Below are 20,954 nucleotides of genomic sequence, written 5' to 3'. Positions count from 1 at the left end.
TATTTTTGCAGTGAGGTCCAAAAGTCGCACGTGTCGTCCGTTCACATCTGAGCACTTGCAACAGATGAAAAAGTATCCATTACTTCTACAGAGAGTCGGAGAGAGTGAAACATTTAATGTATTTGTACCCCAAAATATTACAAAAAACTGTCAATTTGTCTTTATATTTCCTGGAAAAACACTTTTCGGATCCATCTTTGATCAGTAGGTAGCCTAAATGAAATGTCTGTTTCAGCACCCTTTAGCTTATCAAGGGTGAAGGTCTTTATGACAAAAAGACAGTTTAACAGAAGGAAAATGAAATAAAAACAGTAGATATTGTATGATTTACTTGCAAAAATCCTGTGTAAGAGGTAAGATCGTTAAAGGGACAGTTCACACAGAATCAAACATTGTCATCGTTAACTGCATGACATTCTTTCTTCTGTAGAACACAAAAAGCACTGTCAATCATCAGTGAAATTGAGATGTTTGTGAGTGTGCACACCGACACGAAAAACGCCACGCGTAAAAGCGTAATTTTTTTTAAAGCGCCTCGGGTTCGTTTTTTTGGTTTGACGCGCCGCGTTAAAAACTATCCGACCAATGAGATTGCTGCTTTTACTCACGTGTCTGGAGCTTCTGAAGTTACAGTAAAACACAACTTGGGGGCGCTCAAACACAAAACGGTCTTGCCGAGCACACATACGTAACGGCGAAGAAGATATACGCCAAGTAGCGTCTACACTGCCGGGAAGAAATAAGACGAGGAAGATGCAAAGCAAGATGAATGTAGAGCTGCTGGTCTCGTTGGTGTCAGAACATAAAGAACTATATGACAAACGCGACAGTGACTACAAAACAGATATTTCTGTTTTACATTAAGCGCCATCTAATGTCAGGGAATGAATTTGCATGTTCACTCGGCTCATCGTCAGCGAAAATCGCTTGGGTGTGAACACAAAAAAAGCGTTGAAAAACGCTGGCGAATAACGCGCGCCGATATTCGTCCCGGTGTGTAGGACCCTTAACACACACAAAAGGCACAAAACTTGTTTCCTTGATCTGTTAATCAAAACTTGATCAACAGCTTGTCACTGGGGCAATACCTTTAAAGGGACATGTTTGTACCATATTTACCCACTGAAGTTCATTAAAGGTTCATATTACTTCTCTAAGGTACTAAAATGCACCTTTTAGGGGCTGAAAAGGTTCCAGAGACAAGTTGCAAGTTTTTTTTTTTTTTATGTGTGGCTTACAGTAACTACTGTATGAAGCCTGTTTTCTTCAGTTGTTCAGCTTCCAGTAGTTTTTTCATATTCCATTTTAATGATAATGTTTTAAGTTTTTACAAGCCTTTTTAAACATACAAAAATATATATCTTTGCAGTCTCCACTGCGTTTGATACAGTAAGCAAATGTCTATAGCTGTACTTCACAAGACTATCTGCTGCCACCTGCTGATAAATTATGCTAAATACGGTTTTAAACTAAATTTACTATTAAATGACAGTAAATAAATACAATTTTATATTTTAATTGTGATAACCTGCATAAATCTGCAACCTTTTAAATATGTATTGCATGTTAGATCTGATGGTCTCAATCAACCTTTTGTCATTGCATGTGTGGCAGATCCAGTTCTGTATAAAGAATTCCAGACAGCAGGATGGCTTCAAAACGACTGCATTTATTGACCCTGGAAACATATGAGACATTTGATCATATCCGTTGCGCCAACGTTATACACAATATTAACTGGGAAGAGTGAGAAGAAAACAACTGTCTGAATTTGTTGTTTTGGAGAATAAAATCAAGCAGTATATCCAAAAAAAAATAAAAAATAAAAACAAGTGCATCATGCCCCGCCAGCATCCATTTGCGATCTGAGGCTGACGTAACCATAGACAGTAAAATAAATGGCGGACCCATTCACATGCGGTCTGCGAATCTCCATATAAAATGAATGACTTCCGGTCGTTTCGAAGCCGTATCGGAGCTGATTTCAACTGCCAGTGTGAAGGCGGCGTGAACATGGGAGCCGAAATAAAAACGGACACGCCACGCAGTCGAGGCGCTCACGCCACGCAGCCGAAGTTTGAACCCGAAGACAGGAGAGGCGGGGAACAGACGAGATAAATTTGAAGTAGCAAAAGAAAGAACGTCTTGGATCAGGAGCTGAGGTGAATTAACAGACTGCATTAGCCTGAACTTAAAGGGGTCATATGCCATTTTTGTACAAGTTAATATGATTCTTTAGGGTCTAAATGAAAAGTTTGTAATATACTTTAATTAAAAATTCTCATTAGTATTGTAAGAAAACACACATTTTACCTGGTCAAAAACAGCTCTGTTTTCAGCACGCCATTTAAGTGCATGTGATGTCTTTAAATGATGATGAGCTTTTCTCACCTCACCCCGCCCCTCTGTTCTGTGGGGTGTTTTGACAACACACATGGAGTGTTGCCTTGACAACAGTTGAGGGTATATTTTGGAGAAAGAATGGCAGAGGGAGTCTCTGAGGACACATCTGTGCAAATGTATCAATTTGAACTGGAGTCGGACCCGGAACAAGATGGCGGCCCCAAAGAAGTTCGACAATTAAGGCTCGAACCGGACATTTCTGAATGGTTGGTTAACATAATGTCACTTTGATCTATCTTGGCAGGGTAGAGTAGTGAGATAGGAACGCTATGTGTTTACTGATGTATACTTTAGTTCATTGACAGACTGATGTTACAGCTAATGGTCATGAAAAAACTTTTTACTTTAGCTTTATACTGACTCTTGTTTAGAAAGCAGTCTGGTGAGAAATGATTCGCGCAAACATGAAAGCATTGACGTTGATCGTGGGGAATATTCCCTTCGAAAACAAAACTCAGCCACTGCGTCTTCAGCGGTTCGGATTTAGGAACATCAAAATGACTGCTGTGTTCGTTATTACACCCAAGAACAGAACACCACAATCGCATAGGCCTATGCCATTCTGCTCCAGCATATCAACAATGGCGAACTATGATGACAGCTCGCTCAGGGCGGGTCTGTGTTGAAACGCTGCTGTCAATTAACAATCGTGGGAGGGGCGTCACACGGTCAGAAGGCTCGATTTGAGAGAGGGGAAAACGTATAAGGAGATAAAAAAAAAAACACTGGATGGATTTTTATCATTATATGATGGTTGTGTACAGGCAATGCCAACACACATTTCAGAGTACAATCAACTTTTAAAAGTGCATGTACCATTATATGACCCCTTTAAGACCCAACTAGTCAATTAATTAAACATTTCGGTTTATTATAATTTGGCTTTGGCTGCAAGTTTATTTTTATTTTTTCAAATGTAATCAACATTTTCGTAAGTAGGGGAGAGCCGGGACATTTGAAACACTTTTCATATAAATGTCGTTTTCTAAGATAAGGTTAACTTAGATAGATTTTATATTTTTTTTGTGATCAACAACTCACATATGTGTTCTTTTAGTATCATGTGTTATTTGGTACAAATATAGAATGATTTAAGTAAAATTTGACTTTGAACGGTAGTTGTGCTTTGTTTCAATCGTCCCGCTCCAACACAGGGGTGAGACAGATGAAACGTAACAGTTTAAATGGAAACTATTCTTCTAATGCTTGTTTTTGTTAACAATACCTGACAAGTAACTTATGTACCGGTACATATTGTTACAAACATATTTTGCAATTTATTTTAATTTAAAGATTCATATTAACCATTTTTGTTCTGTCACCAAATAAACAATAGACGATAAGCCTATGCGGATTTTGTAATATTTCTAGGCTATTTTGACGAAGACAGACAAATCCGTTTACAATTCTTTTTTTTTTTTACATTTCTTCCTTGAGTCATATTGAGTGTTTGCTAGTTGAATAGCCTGTTATTATGAAGAAAACAAGGTCAACCAGAAGATGAAAATTTAATTTATTGAAGATTGGACAATTGATGATTATTAACTTAAATTAATTTATTATTAGTAGCCTAGGCTATGACCAGGTTTAACTGGCAGGAGGCGCGATCGGGACCGACAGCGACAGCGCCTCCTGTCATTTAAACCTCTTTTACCCTTAAACTAAAAAACTCTGATAATGCACATCTTATGGGTGTGTTGCAGTACTAATACACCTGCCGTATTATCATTACAATGGCACATGAAACAAAGTACAACTTGTCGGTCAAAAAAAGTACCGTGCAATATATTGCACTTTCTTTTGAACTTTTTACATCATGAAGATTTAAAAATGAACCCTGACATAAGGAGATGAATACATACATTTTCCTGTATAAATTCAGTTTATCACATCTGAACACAATCAACAAAAAAACAAGCTATGTATTCAGTACAGCGTGTCTGATTGTAGAATGTGAAGATCTGCTGTATTCAGTGCATCATGAAGTAGGAGAGCAGAGAACAGCAGAGGTACAGGAAGCTCTGGGTGACACTCTGAGCCCTGTTACACAGGTTCCATGAAGCATGAAACATGAGATGCCCTCAACACTAGGAATAAATGTGGCGTCACAAATAGATGTAGTCTAATTGTTACTTCTCAATAGTATAGACTATTTGTATGAGATATTTCTATTACAATATTCTAAAATGTATATGTACATATTTGCAAGGATCATACACAGCGATTATATATTTCACTGCGAGAGCAACATCATTTGTGTGAAAGATGTGGTAAACTCTTCTGGGAATAGTGAGATTCAACATGCAAATGTGTATTGTAGTGACAGCAATAAAATTTACATCTTTTATTCAGACCTAATGAATTGTTAGAGCTGCAGAAAGATGGTCTGAGGCAAATGTTGATGAAAGTAGTCTTTTTTTTTATGATTGTGATGACCTCCATAAATCTGCAACATTTCAATGATTTATACATGTTAGATCAGATGATCTCAATCAACCTTTTGTCATTGCATGTAATATTGCATTGCGACACACTGGTTTAAAGAAGTATTGTGGTTTTCTTTTTTACAGTTACTCCTTTGTTTTGCAAGAGAAAAAAATCCGTTGACCTCTGAATGTTTTTACATTGTTGTGCGCTGATTGTTATTCGGTCAAACCACACAGTGGCACACAACACTGTCTTGGAGCCGCACAACACAGAAAGGCTTCTACAATTAACTTCCTCAATGAAATCTTCTTTCCGCAGGGTGATCAGGAGCAAATTGAGCGAAATTGTTGTTTGGGGCACCAGGAGCGGTTCACAGCCGAGGAGACTGACGTTCTCGTCAGGGCCGTAAAAGACAGAGAAGTGACATTGTATGGGGATGGGAGAAACACCCAAATTAGCTTTGGTTAAACAGGCATTTAATAATTTCATCTGAATAACGCGCCACTGAAAACACGCCACTGACTTTAGACTAGGTTTTTCTGGTCTGTGGCGGAATTTTTTTCTGGAATGGCAAAATAGCACCAGGGAACGTTTGTGCCGGAACACGTCTCCTCTTTTCGCTGAACCACCCCCGGGAGCGCAAGTTCATTCCCTAATTTACCGACGTGCGTCTGTGGAGGGAAAAGTCAGCTGTGCGTCAGGTGTCGAAGAGGAATGATACATGCATCGGTGAACAAAGTCAATTGCGCTGGGTGCAAGATAGGGCCCAATATATATAAAGTTCATCGATTCAGTGATTGCAGTAAATTTATTTATTTATTTACTTATTTACAAAAATTCATCATTATACAACTAAACTCGTCATTAAGGAACTTTGAAGGGCACAATTACAGAACATGAAAAACATATTTTCATTAATGTACAGTATTTGTGTATCTATACAGCTGAATTTATCATCAAATCAACAAAGAACACACTTGTAGTTTTGATGTTATTATTTATTTATGATAAATGCATTATTAGAATAAAATTCAGTGCTTCATTATGCAGTGAATACTGAAATGTTTTGCCAACATAAGAATGTGTTTAGTTTGCTGTGTTAATTGTTTTGAGAGCATATGTTAATTTCGAGAAAATTGTCAAATCGATTGAGAAAAACTGTAATATACATATTTTAAACAAATGCATCATTATGAGAAGAAAAAAAGGTTATTTTTTATATCCAAATAATTAGAAGATTCAAAACACAAACATTTCTTTCAAACACAGAAAATTAGATACTTTAAGATTGTATAAGAGAAATTAAACTGTTCAGAAAAAGGTGGGTTTAACAAGGAAACTTTGTGAAGTCCTACACAAACTTGACAAACTCAAACACCCACAGTTAATGTTTCTCCTCCAGAGTAACTAATGATCTTTAATTAATGGATGATAGTAATTCATGGTTTTAAATGAAAACTAGAAAAGTTCCTCAAGACAAAAGTTTCAATGCTGTTTGTAGCTGGTTGTTATAAAGGCATTGTGTTCACCCATCTCCCGAGTCTCAGGTTATTTTCGAACAATCCCGCTGTCCTGGGTCTGATCCAGGTGGGGTCCGGCCCGTCCTGGCATCCGTCCTCCGAGGAATTTGCAGAAGTAAACCTGAGACAGAAACAAATGCAGAGAGAACCACAGTTAATTCTGATATTTTCAGCAACTTCAAATTCAGACATGTGGAATTCTTTTACTTGCTCCATTATCATGTCCTTTGCTATTTTAATTCCAGTTGTCACATGAAACCGAGTTTCATTGACCAGGTCTGAATTATTGCTGTTGTTTCAGTGCATTGTGTGGCACTAGGGTTGCCAACTCTCTGAAATGAAAATAAGGAACGGGGGACACGCCCCCGTGACACGCCCCCGGACACGCCCCCCAAGAAATAAAAAAAATAAAAATAACTCCTGAAATGATGACTTCTGGTGAATATTGTGGAAACTAATTGATATATTTAGATAAATATATTTAATACATTGTAGCATATTATAATACAACTTATAGGCCTATAGAATAGCAAAGTAGGCCTAATCAATATACAAGACTGAACCACATAAGTTAGATGTGAAATATAAAGCCTATCATGATCATTTTGCCAACAATGAACCATGGATTTGTTTAGTTTATAATACATTTTATTTTTAACTTAAACAAATACAACATCTAACATTCAAAACTTCTGTAGCCTTGTGCAAACTTATTCAATAGAATTAGACTTCTAGAATGTTCTTTCCAGTGCAAAAAAAAATATATTTTTAATTTAATTAGACAACATTTTAAGGAGGTGTAGTGCAAATATATTTATATAATTATACTTCCATTACAGTTAACTTTCTTTCCAGTGCAAAACAATAATATAAAAACATAAATAAAAAAGCTAATAAAGAAAATCTAAAATATTGCACTCAAATACTGCATTCAAGCAATACAACACCTGTATGTATGCACATGGAAAATCTCACAGAAATAAATAAACCTCCAGACTAAGCACACTGTGCAGCTATTTTTTCCATGTGTACTTTTTTTATTTCTTTACAATGTTAGGCTAAACCTGTACTATCTCTTTTAATATAGCCTAATCACTTTCTTATGAACTAATTTGAGTTTTAAAATTACATAGCCTACCATATCAGCTGGAGACGTCTGACGGACAAGGAACCGTGACATCGCTCGGCCGTGTATTCATTGTCCCTCACGGCATTCCAGCCACGGGTAGTCATTTTCCCATTCAATTCTATATTTTTGTGCTCTTTTCTTTTTCGCCGGCTGCTCGGAGGAAGTCATTTTTACATTTCCCGCTGTTGTCACTTGTCGTCATCGTTGCTACGATACGTGACTCACAATGACTGAAACGACCAATTAAAAGGGCATTCTCTGATGATGTTCCAAGATGTTAAAAACGCTACGCTGATCATAGACAATCCGGGGGAGAAATTAGTAGCCTATCTACCGCACCATCGGGGTTTTTTTTCACTGCACTGAATTGATTCTCAAAAATACGGAACAAAGTGCGTTCCGTATCAGTTCAATACGGAACAAGACTTTTATGTGTCAAATACGGAACGATTCCGTATTATACGGAACGGTTGGCAACCCTTTGTGGCACCTGAAGCTGCTCTTGCAGTTGAGCCTTCGCAGCCTGCTGTGTCTTATGAGCATTAGAGATTAATCTCAGTTTTTATCACTCGTAGTGTCATGAGTTCCAATGGGTCAATGCTCATGGCTTTACTTCAAGTTGCTCTCATTACAGTCAGATCTGTGGGTTGCCTGCTTAGCATTTGCTGTTTTATGGTGCCGTTCACACATTTAGTTAGTGCAGATCTCTTGTGACCTGCAAAAGGCTGTGGTACTTCTGTCTGATGTTTATCATTTCACACCCTCCTTGTAAATTTACTTCTCTGATCAGATTCAGTTTTAGTTGGTGCACCCCAGTCAAGGATGATATGGTTTGCTATTACCTGTGCCACACTTCTAGACACTCCTAGCCGTGTTTTTTAAAGGCAAAAATAAAAGCACACCCCTTCCCTTTTGGCACTGGGTAGAACACCAATGAAATTTAATTTTAAGAATTAATGTAACACTTCTCCAATGAATGCCCTGCTTAGCGATTATAATATAATTTGAGTTATGATACAATTATATTATATTTAAGAATATAAATTCAATTGTATTGTTTCTGGTCTCTGAAGAGTCTCTGCAACAACTTATTTGTCAAAGTGTTCGTTTTTCAAAAGACGATTTATTTTAGATGTGGCCCTGTAGTCGCAGCTGTACTGGCCAGTGCATTGAATGTATAACAAAGGCCAGGCTGAAACCCAATGAGGGACTCTGTTGTTGTTAACACTCAATGAACCGCCGGCACATGCTAAACGCATGCTCAAATCTCTGCTCGTTCCCATGTTAATACATTTGAATATGTAAAGGTTTTTGGCTCAGGGCTGATGAGATGCACATTCGCTGTTTCTGTTTTTCTATGTTAGATTTCAAATGCCTTTTCGTTTCATTTAGTCTTTTTAAAGACTATATGAAGGTAAAGTGGCCATTTTGACATTTGATTATTCTATTTACTCTTTACTTTATATTTTACCCACCTAGATCAGGAAGCTATATCACTCTGAGGTCCTTCTTTTTCACAAGGTCTCACGGCACAATTTCGCCAGCTCCAATCATCAAAACAGACGTAATTGGTTACATATCTGAGATTTGCTGTATTCACACGTATACAATCAAAGATACTTATAATAACCCCCTTGGATGCACCTTCTGGAGTTTAATTTTATCGTTTTACTTCAGTAGAGGTTTTGACCACTATTATAGATATAAGTCGATCAACTTTACTTCTCTTATAATAGCTTTAGATTGGCCAAGCCCATGATCGCTCACGTGCACTTATCTAAAGTAACATTAAACTAAAAACAGAAGAATAGACGCACACAGATTTAGGTTGATCAAACAGCATTCGCTAATTCGAAACGTAAATTACTCGTCTCTACATCCAAGTACACTTGAGTTGATGCCAGATATTAGCCGTCACTAATCTGATGCAAAACTTGTGGAAATATACGAATCCGATAATCTACTTGGGAAAAATAATTGCAAAGTCATTCGGAATGAATTCAAACATAACAATTTATACATTTTGTTCAAAGTTCAGAGTTACTGCATTCTCTGACACGTCCCTGGAACGTTGAATATGAAAAAGTTTTTGTTTCAGGATTGATGAGATGCACGATCGCTGTTTCTCTTTTTAGATTTCAAATGTCTTGTAAATCACATTGTAGCCACATCCTATGCTCCTGTTAGGGTTTTACTGCAGCTATTTAAAAAATAGCAGAGTTTTCCATCAAGGAGACAAATTCAACATAAACACACTTCATATTTAATCCAGTTTACACAAGACACGTGGTCTAGAATCCATGGCATCTACAACTTTTTATCTAAGTGTTTCATACAACACTTACAGTAAAGCAATCTTGTGTTTTAAAGAATAAACTTAACTAGCCTACAGTATGTGCATTGTAGTAGCAAAACAACTATAAAGTGTGTTCTGTGAGCACAATGTGTTAAGCACAACTACAAATTTGAAAATCCAAACAGAATCATTGCAAACATGCTCTTTAGTCCCATCGCTGTTAAGTGTTTTTGGGAGTGCATTTTGGGAAGCATTTTTCATCGCTGTTAAGCGCTTAGCCTTGAGATCTGATTTTTAACCTGTACATCGTATCATCCTGTTTTCTCTTACCCTTACCTTCTCTTACCTCTTAAATGGATCGACTTGTCTTTTCATTTATCCAATTACATGTTTTCTGATCGTTTACAAACTTAGAATTTTCTTTCTGTTGTTTGCTCATTCTCATCACGTGTTGCTAGTTTGTTTCAACAAAGCCAATACAACAATGGCTGATTTTGTCTCAACACTTCTAAAAAGGCAAAAAGAATTGACTTACCACAACGGCAGAATAAAGAAGATGTTCAAACCTCATGTTGATTTTAAAATCCAAATACTTTGCTGGAAAGGACATTGCTCGCCTGTGTTGCGAGATCACGTCGGGGTCACCACCTTTAAGCTTGCACTCGATCAGCCCAAAGTCTGGCATCCGACCAGCGCGGAAGGTCTTTACGTGTTACTGTCCTTTTCCTGAGGCAAAGTCTTTTTGATTAAATGCAATACATTTTCTTATGTATTTTCTCGTTATTTTATCTGACTCCATAAATGAAAAAGTTTTAATGATATCCGTGCATCATTAATAGTGAGCGAATGTTTGACTGTTCTTTTTAACTCTTTAATGAAAATAATGTCAAAGTCAGTTAGAATAATCAAATGTAACAATTTATTATGTCAGGTAAACGTATCATGGCAATTTCATAATCAATTCAAAGATAATCGATACAAAACATCAAATGCTCTGGAATAAAGAGAAGAGATGCGAACCCGACATTAAAATACATAATGCTAAGAGTTTTGGTCACTCTTATTAGCACAATGGACCAACTTGAATTACAAAAAGGCCCAGAACCCTTTGCTGCATTTCATTATATAGACAGAAACTTCTTTCAAATGGAAACATCTTCTGACCATTTGTCTTGAGAGACCACCTTCCTTTGTGTGCCAGTTATCTCTAAACTCTTAAAAACCGTATTACCTTTTGTTTTACTTATTTCGAAATGAGACATTTGTACCAGTCGCACTGAGACAGTTCAAATGATACCAAACATGTATAATACTTGATGATCATTATTCATATCAAACCATATGTATTTTTGTAATTTTCATGTGGTCTCAGCATGAGAGAGGGGGAGTGGGGATTGAGAGGGGGAGAGATGTACTGTATTCTGAGGTGAGACTTTGTGTCTCAAATGGTGAGTTTCCAGAGAGGTCCTTTGTCCTCTGAGGGCCTCAAGTGGCATTTATCTAATTTCTCAAGTCTTACACTAGAATTCATGATTGCTTCAGTCCCCTTTAAAACATATGAAACCGGCAGAGTGAAACAGAGGACAGGGTGTGTCAGAGCCGTTGGGGTGTGTGTGTGTGTGTGTGTGTGTGTGTGTGTGTGTGTGTGTGTGTGTGTGTGTGTGTGTGTGTGTGTGTGTGTGTGTGTGTGTGTTCTTCTAAAGCTTATTGGTCTGCCACTGTCAAAGTCAGAATATTTTAGATGACCAATCAAATCAAAGTAGGTGTGCTTTATGTTCACAGAAGCTGCTGAGCGTGAATTTTAGCAGCGCAAGATAAGATGCAAGTAGCAAAACTAAACATTTCATATTTGACAGCTGTTTCAGGTCAAAAATGTTTAACGGATGACAAAAATAATTAGGTAAACTAAAAAACTTTTGTCTAATTTTGCATTTTGAAATGAAAATAGCTAGACATGTGATGTGATTCATGTAATAGATGGTTATATCTTAAACTCTGAGGTGAAACATCAGGACACACAAATAGCTCAGTTACTGAACATTCATTCATTCTATTTTTATTCTTTCCTTTACAACTCTCTCTATGACCTTTACTCAACTGGAGTGCCCTCTAGTGTCCAGATGGTTACACTACATCCCCCCTTTTAGTCTCAACATCTCTTATTATCAGGGCCGTGCAGAGACCTTTGGAGGGGCAGGTGCTTGAAGTATAAAAGGGGGCACATGGAACAAGGCTTTAAATAAGGCTATGCTCAAAATATCAATACAGAAATATATCACTACGGATGATTCTGTATCGATACGACAGGAAATCCTGTGATGCAGTTTTGAAAAAGAAACAGAACAGAAAAGACAATTTTAATACAGCAATTAATACAATACAAGATATTTAACATTAATGTGATGCCTTTTCTGGTAAAATTTTACTTAAGTCCTTAAATGATTTTGCTGCCTTTGCTGTTGTTGTTTGCTGATTCTGCTGGAGTTGATCTGAGACTGTAGACATTAAAACAAACATATATGAGATGTATTAGCTGATTAAACAATTGTTATGTGACCATGACAAGATGTAAAGATTGCTGACAGTGTTTGGAACTGGCTCACTAGCTCACTGACCTGCTGTAAAGCTGCAGCTTCTGCCCAGAAACAAGAAACTGCTGCACACCAAGAGCTGCAGGTAGAAAAAGATACTGGTAAGCCTTACCAGTGTTGTTATAATTATTTTTAAGGCACTCTACGTTTTGTAAATAAATACTGTAATAATAATAATAATAATAATAATAGTTCAAAGTATGAATAGTTTTTAGTCAAATAACATAAAAAGACCAGACCCCCTCAACGCCTGTGAAACTTTTCTCTAACAGCACGCTGCTAACGTTACTCTGTAGGCTACACACAGCAATATAAACAACATCTCTGCATGCTCTCTTCATGTCGTTCTTGTAAAATAATAATAATAATAATAGGTAAACAAACATCAAAATCACTTTGCTAAGAATGAAACAGCACTTACCAGAAGCCGCGGTGTTAAAGATATACTCTGGTAGTGCGCGGACTGCGCGCGGAATTTAAAAATGCGGGTCATTTTATTTACGGCTAAATTATAATTCATTAATTTAACTAATAGTTAGATTGGACAGGGATGCACAAAAGAGCCTTAAAGTCCGATAAATTCAAGAATACTTGCTCCTGCTCCTAGCTCATGGACAGCTCCTACTCACACTCTCCGTCTCTGCAAGATTCGGAAGGGAATGATTCAGATTTCTCTTGGCACAGCTACTAGAAGACTTACAACTGTCAGACAGGTTGCTCACGTCACATTTACGTCGTCAAGTTTGAGGCTGCACAGTATACGCTCAACCATTGCTGAACTTAATTCTTTTATTTCATCCCTTATACTTATAAATAACAAAAAAAGTGCAAAACTTTTGATGAATTATGATGATTTATTCAAAGAAAGATATAACCTTATTATTATGCTTTTCTGTGTGTGTGTGTGTGTGTGTGTGTGTGTGTGTGTGTGTGTGTGTGTGTGTGTGTGTGTGTGTGTGTGTGTGTGTGTGTGTGTGTGTGTGTGTAGGCCTATGTATAATTACATAATGTGATGTACACAAATCCAGGATATTTGTTTTTTTCGTATCATTGTTTGTTCATTGTAAGAGATACAACCTTGCTTCACTTCCCTGAGCTTGTAGTTATGTGTAAGTTCTGCAATAAAAATAATAATAATAATAATGGCTGAGTGTACTTTATATATATATAGCCTATGCAGCTAACATGCTAACAGCCATGCTTGTTAACAGGCTTATTAAGGCTGAAATGACTCCATATTTATTATAAACAGATTTTGTGGTTCAGATAAGTTCCAGTTCTAGTTTATTTCTTTGCTCTTGGCTGAGTCTGGCATTGCTATGGCCTGCTTGTGGCCCAGATCTGGCAAACAAGAGTGAGCCACCCAAAGGCCGTCATTCCACGCTGCATGTGGGCCAGATCATCTTTCTACGTGTGCCAGATGTGGGTTGGATGTGGGACGTCACAATGTTGCTATGTGGGTAGCTTGCACATTCAGAATTTCCATATGCACATGTCTCCACTTTTGTATCACAGGAACCCGTCAAATCAGGGTTGCATGAGTAACACTTGAGAGAATATCCTTAAAGACAGAGAGAGACATTCAGTGGTCTCAGTGTACCAAATAATATATTTACTTGCTGTTTCTTGTACCTCCAGTGAGAAAAACGAAAAGAAGAACAACAGACACTCGCAGATCCATCATGTATCAGGAACAGAATGAAATAACAATTTTTCCGTTCCTTTTATGTCTGTTCAGAAAGGGGTGTGTTTAACGTGGAAACTTTGTGAAGTCCTACACAAACTTGACAAACTCAAACACACACAGTTAGTGTTTCTCCTCCAGAATAGCTAATGATCAGTTTTAATTAATGGGTGATATTAATGCAAGTTAATGGTTTCAAATGAAAAGTAGAAAAGTTTCTCAAGACAAAAGTTTCTATGCTGTTTGTAGCTGGTTGTTTTAAAGGCATTGTGAGGCTCTTCTGGCTGGTTAATAGACATTTCTGATTTCTAACTGGATGATAGTTGTGGACACTTAATAATGTAGGCCTATATAATTTACATGTGTGGCTATTTCTGTAGTTAATGCTACACCGTTCCAGAGAACAGAATGTATCCATTTTCCAAACCGTGTTTTGTGTCTTATCCTGAATTACTGAGGTACACCTATAATAAGTGTTTATATTGGGACCAAGGGCCAACTTTCTCCTTGTTTCCACAAGCGCTTGCGCTCCCGTAGCGTCTGTCGTTGCTGTGCAACCATTAACTGCGCTCTCCATGACATGATGACGAGGAAGTATCAGCAAAGGATTAATTGATTTCTAGCCCTTGCATTAGCTTTACTACTAACATATATTTATGGAGATGAGAAATAAAAACCCGCCCTGGGGTGCGTTTCCCAAAAGCATCGTTAGCCAAGTTTGCAAGTTCCGTCGTTATCAGCATAGTTCAACGAGTCAGTGTTTCCCGAAACCATCGTTCTAACGAACATTCGCAAGAAGCATCGCAAAGTTGTGTAGTTGGAACGACAGCTCTCGACCTGTGGTCATAAGTATAGATTCTAGTTTGCATGACATGTGGACTTAATAAATCCTTATCTTGAGCAAAATAAGCAAGTCCAAAGTAATCGATTGCCGAGTTCATGCGCGTGATCATAGGTAACTAAACCTATGTGCGTGAACTCGGCAATCGATTACTCTGGACTTCAAGCGAAAACAGGATGTAAACACAGGTATTTGCGCTGGCTTAAATAACATAATTTTTATACTTTTTTTTCACATCTACTGCAGTCAGATTCACTCGTGTTCACTCAGAAGGAATCACATTTTCTGTGCACTTGTAATGACACATCAAGGATGTTAAGAGCCTAAAAGCAGGTTTAGTACTTGCCCCATTGAAGTCAACAGGGTGCAAATTTTAAAAATAGAATAACTCGGTGTAGGCAACACCGATTTTTGTCGTTGTTCTCTGTATTGACAGCACTCCAAATGTACAAAAAAATGAGCTCAATGTTAAAATTGACCGGAGTTCTCCTTTAAGACGTTTATTTAATCAAGCTCTAATTACGGCTCACTGTGGATCCTATGGGGCGAGGTGACGTCACCTAGCACCAGTCGAATTTTCTAAACAATTTTAAAAAGCTGGTTATGTCTATTTTGATGTTTCTGCACAAGTTCAGCAGACAGTGAGGTTCGGGATCGGATGTAGCTGTTAATCTTCGTGGATGACCGTGAATTGGCATTTTTCCCTATGTTCAGGTTCTGGTCGCCCGTAACCTACAAGGGCAAGCTTGTGTTTCTGTATACTCCTTCATGGGGCCCGAGACTCTTCCCTGGCCCAGGCCCAGCTGGTGCAGCTCCACTGCGTTTTAAAATGAAGGCTTCAATATTCTTGAGAAAAGGAGTTTTCCCATAGTGCCTAGCTAGACGCAACACTCGTTCCCTATTCTTAGTGAACCGAAGTTACGTTAGTAACCGAATGCGTTCTTTGTCTTTCAACAGCCAAAGCAGGGGCTGGGGGCGGGGTTACCGTGAACAACAAGACGAACAGAAACTTGTCGTGCACTCTTCTGTCCAAGTGAATTGTCTTGTGTGTGGAGCGTGGTGTTCGGATCCCAATGTTTTGCCAAATTTTGACCCCTCCTAGTATTGGTAGTGTGATCTGTCTTGATGTGTGAGCATGCGGCTTTGAGTTCTTCTGCCCACGTGTGTTGTTGTGTTCTGTGTAGCACGCGGCTGGTGTTTTTCACTGGCATTGTGCTTTCGTGTTTTCATGTTTTTTGTGAACACGCATCAGTGTTCTTATTAGCTGCGTGTTCATGCAGTAGCATTGTTAACCAGCACACAACCCCACAAATGCATTGCTGACCAAGCAATTAAATCAGTTGATGACCGCAGTTGACCTCATTTATTAGGCCTACATATAAACACTTGTTCACTGATCAATGTTTAGGCTTATATGTTAATAAGCCTAAATTAAATCTGCTCATCATTTAAAGCAATCATGTCTCTTCTTGGATTAAACTGCTCGATTCATGATTTTTAATGAATGTTTTGAAGCGTCAAAGTTATGGATTAATAGACTTTCAATGGAGGGACAGAAATCTCCCAGATTTAATTAAAATAGACTATCTTCACATTTGTGTCCCGAAGTTGCACAAAAGTAATATAGGTTTGGAACGACATGAGGTTAAGGATATGATGGCATTTTCATCTTTGGGTGAACTAACAACCAAATAGATCAGCGCTATGATCCTGAGCCAGAGACAGACACTCTCAGTGCTTCATATAGGCTATCACAATTGTGCAGTTTTTTTCTCAACAACACCAACAATTTCTAGTTTAGGTTTAATTTAAATAGACATAATTCTAGCAGAAAATCCACATTTAGTTTGTAAAATACACACTGATGTCTATGGAAGCAGCAATTAAAACTCTTCTAATGTGACACGGTGTTTTATTCACGTCAGAAATTAGTGTAAGTGTATAGTGTAACTAAATAGCTAGTTTACTTTTAGTTATACTTCTTCTCTCAGTTAACCGGCCACTTACTGTCATGTCTTTCGTCAGAAGTTGATAAATTTGCATGTTGTAAATTCGACAACTCTGATTCTCTGCGCTGAAGAGCAAACTACAAGACGGTGCCGATCACCCGTTATCATCATGATCATTATAAAAGTGTTTAAAAGACAAAATACAATCACTAACACATATTTGAGAATAGGAATATAAGATAGCCTATTTCACAATAAGAAGACAATTGGTCAAGCTAAAACCAAGAGGTTTATTTTCTCATAGCTAAACGGACTCTAAACGGCCCCAACAAATTTTTGTTATGCAGTTTAAAGTAAAATAAATATATATTTTTTAAATGTCTCACTTAAAATATTACTGTTAGGCAATTCAGAGTAAAATGTTACACATGTGATCGGGTGTGGGGGGCCTGAGATCCTGACTTTGCTTGGGGCCCCCAAAATGATAAACCCGCCCCTCTGTTCACGTCTGGTTTTGTGTGTGCACATGGCTCTAGATAGTTTTAAATGACTATTAATCTGCAAAACAGATTAATCAAAATACAAATAATCAAAAAGAAGTTAGCACTCATAACAGTTGAGAGAGTGTCCTTTAGTAATAATACAGAGAGATTCAGTGATCAGGGGCCTGTTTCAATAAGGAGAAAACTTGAACTCTGAGTTGATTTATCCTGAGATGGAAAATTCTATGTTTTTGGTTTCAGAACAGCCGAAATGAGTTAGTTCAATCAACTCTGAGTAGGTTGACTCAGAGTTCTCAGAGTTTTCACTTAACCTCCTTTCTGAAATGGGCCCCTGGATTTGTACTCTGTATCATTGCAACACTATTTGTTTTTGTACCTGCAGTGAACAGAATGAAAAAGAAAAACTGAGATTTGCAGATCCATCTTTGATCAGGAGGGGATTTATAAATATTACTTTATGATATTTTAGGTATTTACCAGCTATCTATACACTGATTCAGTTCTTCAGTATGACCTACATGTGCACATGCATAGGAACATCCTGGTTGAACAGAACAGACTTTCATTTACTCTAAAGTCATGACCGGATATGTGACTCAAAAAAACACAACCACAGAACCACCACAAAAAAACACACACACACACACAAACACAGATGTGAAACACAAAAACTGTGATTTGCCATTGACATGAATTGCCATTTTATGAGATTAAATTAAATTAAAAATTGAAAAACTGAATTAAAATATTTATATAAAAAAAGATTTCTAATTTTGTTTTAGAGTTTCCTACAATAGGTTTACATACATCAAAGGTCAAAAAATACTTTTATTTTAAATACTTTTTTATTTAAAAAATGTACTTAATATACATTGCACATTTAGAACATTTAGTGGTCATTCTGTGAGGAAGTGCAGCTGTCTCTGTCACTCCCAGGATGCAGTGCGAGGAGAGTCTGTCCTCACGAGAGAGCCAGGTCTGTCTACGCTGGCCCGTCTCTATACGGCCAAACTGTGCTCGCTGAGTCTCTCTCTCTCTCTCTCTCTCTCTCTCTCTCTCTCTCTCTCTCTCTCTCTCTCTCTCTCTCTCTCACACGCTCTCTCTCTCTACGGCCAGACTGTGCTTGCTGAATCTCTCTCTCTCACACACACACACACTCTCTCTACGGCCAGACTGTGCTCGCTGAGTCTCTCTCTCTCACACACACACACACACTCTCTCTACGGCCAGACTGTGCTCGCTGAGTCTCTCTATCTCTCTCACACACACACTCTCTCTCTACAGCCAGACTGTGCTCGCTGAGTCTCTCTATCTCTCTCTCACACACACACTCTCTTTCTACGGCCAAACTGTGCTCGCTGAGTCTCTCTCTCACACACACACACACACACACACACACTCTCTCTCTACGGCCAGACTGTGCTCGCTGAGTCTCTCTATCTATCTCTCTCACACACACACTCTCTTTCTACTGCCAAACTGTGCTCGCTGAGTCTCTCTCTTTCTATCTCTCTCACACACACACTCTCTCTCTATGGCCAAACTGTGCTCGCTGAGTCTCTCTCTCTCACACACACACTCTCTTTCTACTGCCAAACTGTGCTCGCTGAGTCTCTCTCTTTCTATCTCTCTCACACACACACTCTCTCTCTATGGCCAAACTGTGCTCGCTGAGTCTCTCTCTCTCACACACACACGCTCTCTCTCTCTATGGCCAAACTGTGCTCGCTGAGTCTCTCTCTCTCACACACACACACACTCTCTCTCTACGGCCAGACTGTGCTCGCTGAGTCTCTCTATCTCTCTCACACACACACTCTCTCTCTACGGCCAGACTGTGCTCGCTGAGTCTCTCTATCTCTCTCACACACACACTCTCTTTCTACGGCCAAACTGTGCTCGCTGAGTCTCTCTCTCACACACACACACACTCTCTCTCTCTATGGCCAGACTGTGCTCGCTGAGTCTCTCTCTCTCACACACACACGCTCTCTCTCTCTACGGCCAGACTGTGCTCGCTGAGTCTCTCTATCTCTCTCACACACACACACACTCTCTCTCTACGGCCAGACTGTGCTCGCTGAGTCTCTCTATCTCTCTCACACACACACTCTCTTTCTACGGCCAAACTGTGCTCGCTGAGTCTCTCTCTCACACACACACACACTCTCTCTCTCTACGGCCAGACTGTGCTCGCTGAGTCTCTCTCTCTCACACACACACGCTCTCTCTCTCTATGGCCAGACTGTGCTCGCTGAATCTCTCTCTCTCACACACACACACACACACACTCTCTACAGCCAGACTGTGCTCGCTGAGTCTCTCTATCATGTGTGTGTGTGTGTGTGTGTGTGTGTGTGTGTGTGTGTGTGTGTGTGTGTGTGTGTGTGTGCAAAGCACCCTTTAGCGTCCATATGAGACGCATAACCCTACCACAGACCTAAACCTACCCAACCGAAGCGTCACATATTGACGCTAAAGGGTGCTTTGAGCGTCAGATATTGAAGCATGGTTGAAAGTGACAAAAAGTGACGCCTTAGGTATGAGAATGTGTTGGTGTGTGTGTGTGTGTGTGTGTGTGTGTGTGTGTGTGTGTGTGTGTGTGTGTGTGTGTGTGTGTGTGTGTGTGTGTGTGTGTGTGTGTGTGTGTGTGTGTGTGTGTGTGTGTGTGTGTGTGTGTGAGAGAGAGAGAGCTCAGTCAGTCTCAGCATCAGCTGGCACAGGGGACTCCTCGTTACGCTCAACTCTGGTGTGTGTGTGTGTGTGTGTGTGTGTGTGTGTGTGTGTGTGTGTGTGTGGGGGGGGACTCCTCGTTACGCTCAGCTCTTGGTGTTTGAGGGCTTTGTAATGGTATGTGTTGGGGTCGCTTGTTTTTCGGTGTTTCCAGAATTTGATGGCTCTTTTTTGGATGTTTAGAAGAAGAGGGTAATTGCCTAATTCTGCCCTGCATCCGTTGTTTGGTGTTTTTCTTTGGACTTTAAGTATTCTTTTACAGAAATCTAAAAGTTTCAATCGGATATTTTTTCCAATTTAACAAAACTAATTTTATAGAAGGACCCCACACTTCACTGCCATATAAAATAATTGGTTCAATTATTGATTTGAAATGTTTGAGTCAAATTTTGATTGGGATGTAAAAAGCATAAAAAGCCCTTTGAGCTTTCTCTATGAGTTCATTCACAGCCAAAGTAAAGCTACCAGTTGGAGTTATTTTCAGGCCGAGGTAAGTGTATGTTTTTGTGCTCTCGATGGTTCTGTGTGATAGTTTGAATGTGTGTGTTGGTCCCTGAGATCTGGAGCGTTTCTGGAACATCATTACTCTAGTTTTCTGGAGGACGGTCAGGGCCCAGGACTGTAATCCTCCAGCAGATTCAGGCTGTCCTGAAGCCTCTCTTTAGTGGGCGACAGGAGAACCAGGTCATCTGCGTAGAGAAGACACTTTATCTCTGTGTTGTGTAGAGTGAGACCTTGAATAGGAGCATGTTCTAATGTATTGGCCAATTGGTTGATGTAAATGTTGAAGAGGGTGGGGATTAAACTGCAACCCTGTGTCACTCCGCACCCATGGGGGAAAAATTTGGTTCTTTGATTTCCAATTTTATCAGCGCATT

The sequence above is a fragment of the Scardinius erythrophthalmus genome (assembly GCF_964197995.2).
Source record: "Scardinius erythrophthalmus genome assembly, chromosome: 17".
NCBI classification, from domain to species: Eukaryota; Metazoa; Chordata; class Actinopteri; order Cypriniformes; family Leuciscidae; genus Scardinius; species Scardinius erythrophthalmus.
The sequence above is the reverse complement of the archived record's forward strand: the minus strand, read 5'-3'. Positions refer to the sequence as shown.